Below are 8,991 nucleotides of genomic sequence, written 5' to 3' on the forward strand. Positions count from 1 at the left end.
TCATTTGTGGACAGAGGTGGTAATTCTGTCACTGTAGCAAAATGTCCTTGGAATCATTTTCTCAAGGGCATCCTTGAGCTCCCGGTTCCTCATGCTGTAAATAGTGTGTCACTACTGGAGGTACCACAGAGTACAGAACAGCTACCACCAGATCCAGAGATGGGGAGGAGATTGGGGGGACTTCAGGTGGGCAAACACGGTACTGCTGCTAAACAGGGAGACCACGGCCAGGTGAGGGAGGCATGTGGAAAAGGCTTTGTGCCGTCCCTGCTCAGAGGGGATCCTCAGCACGGCCCTGAAGATCTGCACACAGGACACCACGATGAAAACAAAACACCAAATGCTAAACAGGCACTAACCACAATAAACCCAGCCTCACTGAGGTGGACATCTGAGCAGGGGAGCCTGAGGACCTGGGTGATTTCATGTCGGAACAGGTCCAGGGCATTGCCCTGGCAGAGGAATAGGGAACAATTATTGATACTTGGCAGGAGAGAAATCCCCATATTGCTATGCTGCTGGAGGCATTGACCCACAAATCTCGAATGCTGACATGTGGGAGTTTCAGGCCAGAGGGACCTTCACACCCTCGCGCCTTTGGCCAACAGAAAGGCAAGGTCTGCATCTGGAGCAGAATAAACCGCATGCATGAGGACCATGACGTGCCTGGCTGAGGAGTGTCCTGAGGAGAAGGGCATGGGGTTATGATGGATGCCATATGAGCCAGTGGGTTTCCCATTTTGAAAGGTGGATGGAGAAACTGGAGAATGTCCAGAGGCAGTTTGTCATGATGAGAGTTGGGGCCTAAAGCATGAGCCGTGTGGAGAGGCAGAAGGAACTGGGTCTCTTTAGTCTGCTGAAGGTGAGGAGCAGGGCACTCAAAGGCAGCTGAATCCTGGCAGAGGCAACAGCCACAAGTTTCCTCCTGGGACCTTCACACTGGGCCTTCAGAAAGAGTGAACAGAGGGTGCTGCTGACGGCAGCAGGACACCCAGAACTCTCTGTGATCTCCATCTTTGGAGGTCTTCAGTTTCCAGCCAAGCTGACTGTGGGACTGGCGATACCCCACCCTTTGCTGGGAGGCTGGACCAGAGATCCCAGCGCTCCCTTTCCCAACAACCCTTCCATAAGCCTGTGCCTTGCAGTGTGCCCCAGGAGAAAGGATTCAGCTGGAGGTGGGGGTCTCTGCAGCAGGGGGTCATAGGACGATTCAGGGTGGAATGCTCCTGTACTCAGGAGGTCTCTAGTTCTACCTTTGGTTCCAAGCAGGGCCAGCTCGGAGGTCGGAGCAGGTTGCTCCATAGACATCAGCATCCCAGTACAGAGGCTGCACGTGTGCCAGGCATTGAATCCACCGTTATGGAAATGGACACAAAGCCTTTGAGCGGCTCCTTGAACCCAGGAATCGGTATGCCATGCCTCCCGAGCTTCCCAGGAACACCTAAGCTTTCTGTGCAGAGGAATGCGAGTCCACTTTCCCTGTCCTGGCCAGTCTCCTGGCAAATGTGGTGCTGTAGGTTCTGAAGAGAACCAGAAGAATCTCTTTGAGGAGGTTAGTTTCATTTTACATGCTGAATTGCAGGGCAGATGAAGGGAGCTCAGAGCTTCCAGGTTCCCTGCCGCACAGTTAGGACATCAGAGACTGGAAATGCAGGTAGCGGTGTTGTGTTAGCGTACACCACGTGGAAATGTTGTCTTCCTTTGTGCTTTTGCATAAGCTGGGGTCTGTCCCTTGGCCGCCTGTGGCTAAAAAAGCAACAGCTCCCCTCTTCCACCTCCCTCTCCTCCACACAACAGGGAGGAGAGAGATGAAGCAGGGATAATTTAAGGGCAATACTGTCTAAGAAGTGTAATATTGAAATGGTAACAGTGAGAGAAGCAGCACTGCGTTTTAAGAACTTCATGCCAGAGGCTAACTGCTGAGAACTTATGGCTCTTTTGTAAAGTAGAAATGAATGTTGGGAATGAAATTGAAGTGCTTTGATTAATCCTAATGAAGAAAAAGAAGGAATTCCCTTACAGCACTGTGCTGTTCGTGTTATTAGTGACAGGACCACTAATTCCTTAAACATCCTTGAGAGCTTCTTTATTTTCCTCCTTTCCAAAGCTTAGTCTACTCAGATTGCCAGAGGACTACCTCCAATCTCTGCAACCCAAAGCTCTCCAGCCTTCTCTCATCAAAGGTCTTTTACCCCGGGACATATCTCACCATCACTTCAATACGCTGCCCGGGGTCTATTTTTCAGGTGGGTGAGGTCAGGCTATTCCTTTGCAAAGCCTTCCCTACAAAAGTCTTGTCTAGGTGCTGATCCCACTGTAGCACCTCATGCTGGGCACCACTCCAGCCTCCTTCTGCAGAGCTCCAGTGGATGGGCAATTTTCCTGTTTCTGTCCTACCCATTCACCTTCCCAATCTTTTTGTATTGTTTGCTTATCGAATATTGTCTCAGGAAACACATTTGTCCTCCACAGCATCAGCCATTTGCAATTGCAGGCTGAGATATTTCCCCTCGTGGAGCAGACATTGTGCAAAGCTGCTCCGTTTGGGGAAACCCACTTCATGCTGCATAGGCATTTGGGCTACAACCCCCCACTGGCTCATTTTTTAAAGAGACAGTTTCAGACTGGCAAAGCAGATTCAGCACATAAATGCGTGTGCTGGTTTTGGCTGGGACGGAGTTAATTTTCTCCGTAGTAGCTTGCATGGGGCTGCGTTTTGGATGTGTGCTGAAAACAGTGTTGATAACACAGGGATGGTTTAGTTACTGCTGAGCAGTGCTTGCACGATGTCAAGGCCTCTTCTGCTCCTCACCCCGCCCCACCAGTGAGGAGGCTGGGGGTGCACAAGAAGTTTGGAGGGGACACGGCTGGGACAGCTGACCTCACCTGACCAAGGGATATTCCATACCATATGACATCGTGTTGAGCCATAAAAGCTGGTGGAAAAAGAAGGAAGGAGAGGGCATTGGGAGTGACGGTGTGTGTCTTCCCAAGTAACCATTGCGCGTGATGGAGCCCTGCTTTCCTGGAGATGGCTGAACACCTGCCTGCTGATGGGAAGTGATGGAGGAATTCCTTGTTTTGCTTTGCTTGTGTGCACGGCTTTTGCTTTACCTAATAAACTGCCTTTATCTCAGCCCCCCAGTTTTCTCACTTTTACCCTTCCGAGTCTCTCCTGTCCCACCAGGGTGGGGAGTGAGCAAGCTGCTGTGTGGTGCTTAGTTGCCGACTGGTATTAAACCATGGCAAAAAGACACTCCATGGGTCCCTGGGACTCTATCCCAGTGCTGGACTTTCCCCCCGGTGACTTTTTTTTTTATTCTTTCTGTCAAGTTAGTGAAGCATTACACAACTCAGTGCAAGACATCATAGCAGGGGAAGATGACCTTCATGACTTTTAATGTTTTTAGGTTGATTCCATGCGGTGACACTCTAGACAGTCCATGGGGTCTAGCAAGTGATTTCTCAAACCTGAGGGTAGTCATCTCTTCATCGGTTGTGTCACCTTTGGGCCTCCTTGACTGCTGACCACGATTCGGCTATTTCCCTTTAACTTTACATTGGTCAGACAGAGCTTGAAGGAGCTGTTTGCATTAATCATGGTGGGGCATGACATACCAGGAATGGCTCAGGCCACCTTCCCCCTTCTTGAGGAGGATGGAAGCCAGGCTGGACATGTGGGGTTTTTTGGGGCAAATGTGGGATGCCTTTTTTCAGACAACCACGTACCCCAGTGGGGCATTTGGGACTATTTGGGGCTATTTTACATACTCTGTAGTATCACTTTGTCCATAGGAGTCTCTTCAAGGCAATTCTCACTTCCTTGTTCCTCAGGCTTAAACATGGGGGTCACAATTGTGTAGAACAGGGCAAGGTACTTGTCAGGGTCTACAGAATCCCTTGACCGTCGCTTTAAGTAGACGATTGTGGCTGAGCCATAGAAGAGCGTCACCACCGCGAGGTGTGAAGAGCAGGTGGAAAAGGCTTTGTGTCTGCCCAGAACCGAAGGTATTCTCAGAATTGCCCTGATAATTTTCATGTAAGAAATAACTATGAAGGAGAAGGGAAGGATCGCAAAGACCAGGATGATGGTGTACAGCATCACTTGGTTCCAGAAAGTGTCTGCACAGGCCAGTTCCAGCAGAGGGGGGACATCCCAGAAAAAGTGGCGAAGGTCCAGGGATGCACAGAAGGGCAAAGTGAACACCTGGTAGGTCTGTCCTACTTGCACTGGTACGACGACCACCCATGACCCCACCAGCAGTCTGATGCAGACAGACACCCCTGCTCATGATGAGGGTGTAGTGCAGGGGGTCACAGATGGCTATGTAGCGGTCGTAGGCCATGGCAGCCAGGAGAAGGCATTCGATGCTGCCCAACAAAACCAGGAAATAGAGCTGGGCAGCACAGCCAAGCAAGGAGATCCTGCCGTCTTCCATCAGGAAACCCACCAGCATTTTTGGCAGTGACTGACGTGGAGCAGATCTCCAGGAAGGACAGGTTCCTCAGGAAGAAATACATGGGGCTGTGGAGGCTTGAGTCCAGCACTGTGATGAGTGCAATCAGGCTGTTCCCTGTGAGAGCCACGAGGTAGATGAGCAGCAATATGGTGAAGCACAGGCCCTGCAGGCTGGAGTGCTCAGAAGGTCCCAGGAGAATGAATCCAGATCCAACGGTGTGGTTCTCCAAGCCTTTTCTTTGGGGCATTTTCCCTATGCAGAGCAAGCCAAACCACAGCCTCTTAGAGGATGCTGATGGCTTGTCCACCATCACGTACACTCCAAGCCTGGAGAAAGATTACAAACATCAGCAGACACGTGATTGCAGGGTTAGGCAAGCTTGACCAAGATATGCATGAACGTTTGGCAATCTAACATGGGTTGCTTGCTGCAGGGAGGTTTGTAAAGGGAGGAGAGAACAGAATCCTTGAGCCTGAATGTCTGGGTTTTGTCACATGGATAACAGAAATTTGACTTTCTTTTTTTAGAGGTGATTTTATTACCTAGAATATCTGGTGAGAGATGAGAGAAAAGGAAGAGAATGGATCAATACTAGCCCCTTTAAGAACAGTCTTGCTTACGTTCCTTGTCCAGACCTTGTAGGAGCTGCACTGAATGTAAGAACATTAAGAAGACATAGGGTGAAAAGGAGGAGAGGGATGAAAAAGGGGAAGAGAAAGCAAGGCTGGGCTGGGCACGGAGAGGCAATCAAAACAAAGCAAGGCAAGGCATGGCTTGATTCTTAGACCTTAGTGAGAGACATTAATCCCAGCATTCCTCATGTGTAAGAGCTCATCTCTTGATACTGTGTCCACACACAAAGATCTGGGAGAATATATTTAGATCCGAATCATTCATTTTTACATGGCAAAGGGTGAATCCCATCAAAATTAAAACAGGCTTCTGTCCGTCAAGGAATCGAGTAATACTGATGCATCCATGGGACTTCTTAACAAGACAGATGAGCAGCAGTCTCTGCATCAACCACAAGATTTCAGGGTGCTAAAAGACACGTTTATGCAAGCAATCAAACGGCTTCATGCAGTTTTCAGTCATACAGAGAAGAAGGTGATTAAAATTGGGTCATGTCCTGACGATACCCACTTTTTCTGAACAGGTCAGACTTTTGTAACTTCTCCATGAGTCCTGAATTATTCAGCTTTCCTAAGTTTCCTGCTCTGTCACTTGGATTTCTGACAGCTTACAAATCCAGCCGAGGGCCCATTCGCTCTGATCCCAGCCCTGCAATGCTTCCCTCTCCCCTGCAAGCCCTCGCAGAAGCAGAGCAATGCTCTTGCTGCCTGGGGAACTGAGCCTTCCCTTTGCATTTCCCACCTTCCCAGAGCATCAAGACTTCTTGCTGGGTTCACTTGCAGGATGTGAGCTCCAAGCAAGCAGCACTGCAGTAGCAGGTGTCTTCCTATGAAGAAGAGACTCAGCTGAAAGATGTTTAAGAAGCTCAGTTTGACATGGGGAAGGAATATGCTCTTCCAGGCAGAGGACTGAGGATGCTGGCGGTGTCTCCCCAGCCATCGCTAACTCCCTTTGCAAAGTCTTCTTAAACTCTGATGCATTACTGAGGAGAACAGCAGGTCATAAAACATGGAATTAAAGCATTCAGATTAGCCAAATGAAAAACACAGAAGGGTTTTCTCACGAGAAAAATCTGGATTCACAAAAACATGTGGTCCTAGTAGTTTGATTCTTTTTCCAAGGCATTCCTGCCTTTTTCCTGTGAGTTTTATGTATCTCACAGAGGTTTGTTCCTTTGTTACCTTTGTTTCCAAGACAACATTGGGGTTGGTGTGAGGGAAAAGTCACCATGATTGTTTTCTAATCTACCTACTGATTCATGTAAGTGTACCGAAAAAAAGAAATACCTTTGTTTTCTGAAAAAACTGTGAGATACCCACATGTATGTTAAATTAAGGCTTTAACTCAAAGCACCCATTTGTATGCAGGTTATCCACATGCCAGCATTTCCTGGTCATTTCAAAATGCCCTCAGACATACAGCCTATTCTTTGTAACTCTCCGATGTCTCAGCGCTTCGCAAGATCACAGGTAGAGCAGAGTTCCGGCCAGCTTTGCTGACGGGAAACTGCCAGAGAACTTCTCATACGGTGACTGTCTCACAGGCGGCATTTCTCAGAGCTGAAGGAAGCCCGTTCCAGTGAGCCCGGCCAAGCTGGACAGATGCCTGCAGCTGCTGCTGGCGGTGTCTGTGCTGCCACACTATCTCCGCATTTCAGGGCAGGCCAAAAGGCACTTACCGTTGTCAGGAGCCAAGAGGCAGGAGCACACTCCTCAGTCCCTGATGCTGCAGGAGGCAGCGGTGACCTCTTTTTCTCTCTGTCATTCCCTGGAAACCACCTGGGATTTCAGGAGGTCTCTGCTCTGGTGTCCTGCTCACAACAGAATCAGGTATGGAGTCAGACAGCGTTGCTCAAGGCTTTATCCAGTTGGGGCTGGAAAACACCCAAGGTGTGAAACCAGTTCCAATGCTTGGATACCCTCGTGGAGAAAAAGATTTTCCTTATCTCTGCGCTGAACCTGCCTTATTCCATCATCTAACTCTTGTCTGTTTTCCCCCTGCCGAGCACCATGGTGACCAGACTGGCTCCATCTTCCCGAAGAAGTCTCCGTAGGGACTGGCAGGCTGCTACGAGGTTCCTGAGGCCGCCTCTTCTGCAGGCTGAACAAGGTTCTTCCCCTCAGTTTCTCCTCCCAGGCATGTGCTCCAGCCCCTGAGCATCTCGGAGGCCTCCCACTGCGCTCGCTCCCAGTTATCAACATCTTCCTCCATGGGGTGGCTTGACTGGCCAACAGCCCAGCAGGCACACAGCTGCTCACTCCCTCCTCCTCCTCCCCCTCCCCAGGGGGGGCCCCAAACTTGACACAGCAGCGTACAGGTGGTCTACAGAGCGATAAGCAGGGGGACACAGTCGCTTCCCTCACTCTCCTGCTGACACTCCAGTTCACACACTCCAGGACACCGCTGGTGACCTTTGCTAGCAGGTCGCACAGTGGGATTGATCGTTGTCGTTTGTCCCCCAGCACCACCAGGGCCTTTGAGGCAGGGCTGATCCCCAGCCAGGCATTCCTCAGCCCCGGCCACTGCTGGTGTCAGTCTGTCCCAGGTGCAGGACCTGGCCTTTGTCTGTCTTCTCTGTCATGAAGTTCCTGACAGGACAGTCCTTCTGCCTGGCACGTTTCCCCTGAACAGCTTCACTAAGGCACAGGAACGATCCCCCCCCCCATTTAGTGTCATTGACACACGTGGTGAGAGTTGCCTCCTCCAGGTCATGGATGCAGGTGATAAACTGCACAGGGCCCAGGAGCATCCCCTGTGCTGCCCCACGATGCCCCAGGATGTCTCACTGGCCTCCACGTAGGGTATGACCCCTTCACCACTGCGCTCCCAGCCTGATCATCCAGCTGGTGTTTTACCCATCTGTTTGTCTACCCCTCCAGACTGTAATGGCCTAACGTGGGAGCAAGAATAGTGAGGGAGATCATGCCATGTGTCTTGCTGAAGCTGACGTAAACGATGGCCCCTCTTCTCGCCTCATGCATAACTGCAGCTAGTTTGTCATGAAGGCAACCAGGTTGGTGAGGCATGATATACCCTTGGGAAGTCCATGCTGACAGCTTGTGGACACGTTCTTCTCATCTGGGTGCCCAGATATGTCACCTGAGAAGACTCTACCTGATGGCACACTCCTCACCAAAGTGAGCTGGTGCAGCCTGGGGTTCCCTGCGTCGCAATGTTGGCCACTTTCCAAGACGGGTGCAGATTTGCACGTCCTCACTCACAAGAGACCTCTACCAAGCCTGTGAACTTTGAAAAGGGATATTCAAAAGAAATATTGATCTTCCCCTGTACCTTCATCATCACTACTCTGCCCATTATATGGAGTTTTTAATTTCCCTGATCTTTCCTATATTTTCACCTCTCCTGATAACAACAACCATTTCTAAAGTCATCTTTCCAGCAGACTGTCTAGACAAAGGCCTTTTCCATTATGCTCCAGTTTTCGCCTCCCCTTACTCTTTGTTCCTTCACATTCCTGTCACCCACCCCAAGCTGCTGTTTTGACATCAGGGAGTTAAATGCTTGCCCTGTGATTAAGTAGCTGTCCTGGTTTCAGCAGGGATAGAGTTAATTTTCTTCCTAGCAGTTGGGATAGTGCTGTGTTTTGGAGAGTATTGTTGATAACACACTGATGGTTTTAGTTGTTGCCAAGCAGTCAAAAACTTTTCATCTTCTCATATGGCCTGCCAGCGAGAAGTTGGGGGGCACCAAGGAGCTGGGAGGGGAGACAGCCAGGACAGCTGACCCAAACTGACCAAAGGGATATTCCATACCTTATGACATCATTCTCCATATAGAACTGGGGGCTTGCCAGGAGACGGGGCAGGTTGGGATCTTGCTGAGCATCGACTTCAGGTGGTGAGAAACTGTGCTGTTCATCACTTGTTTTGTATAGTCT

At 50.0% G+C, this 8,991-nt stretch overlaps 1 pseudogene; it reads right to left on the reverse strand.

Annotated features, from left to right (window-relative positions):
* LOC129200598 (olfactory receptor 10AG1-like) lies at nt 1-4,770 on the reverse strand (annotated as a pseudogene).
* Nucleotides 4,771-8,991: the final 4,221 nt, after the last annotated feature.

This window comes from Grus americana, unplaced genomic scaffold, assembly GCF_028858705.1.
Source record: "Grus americana isolate bGruAme1 unplaced genomic scaffold, bGruAme1.mat scaffold_339, whole genome shotgun sequence".
NCBI lineage: Eukaryota > Metazoa > Chordata > Aves > Gruiformes > Gruidae > Grus > Grus americana.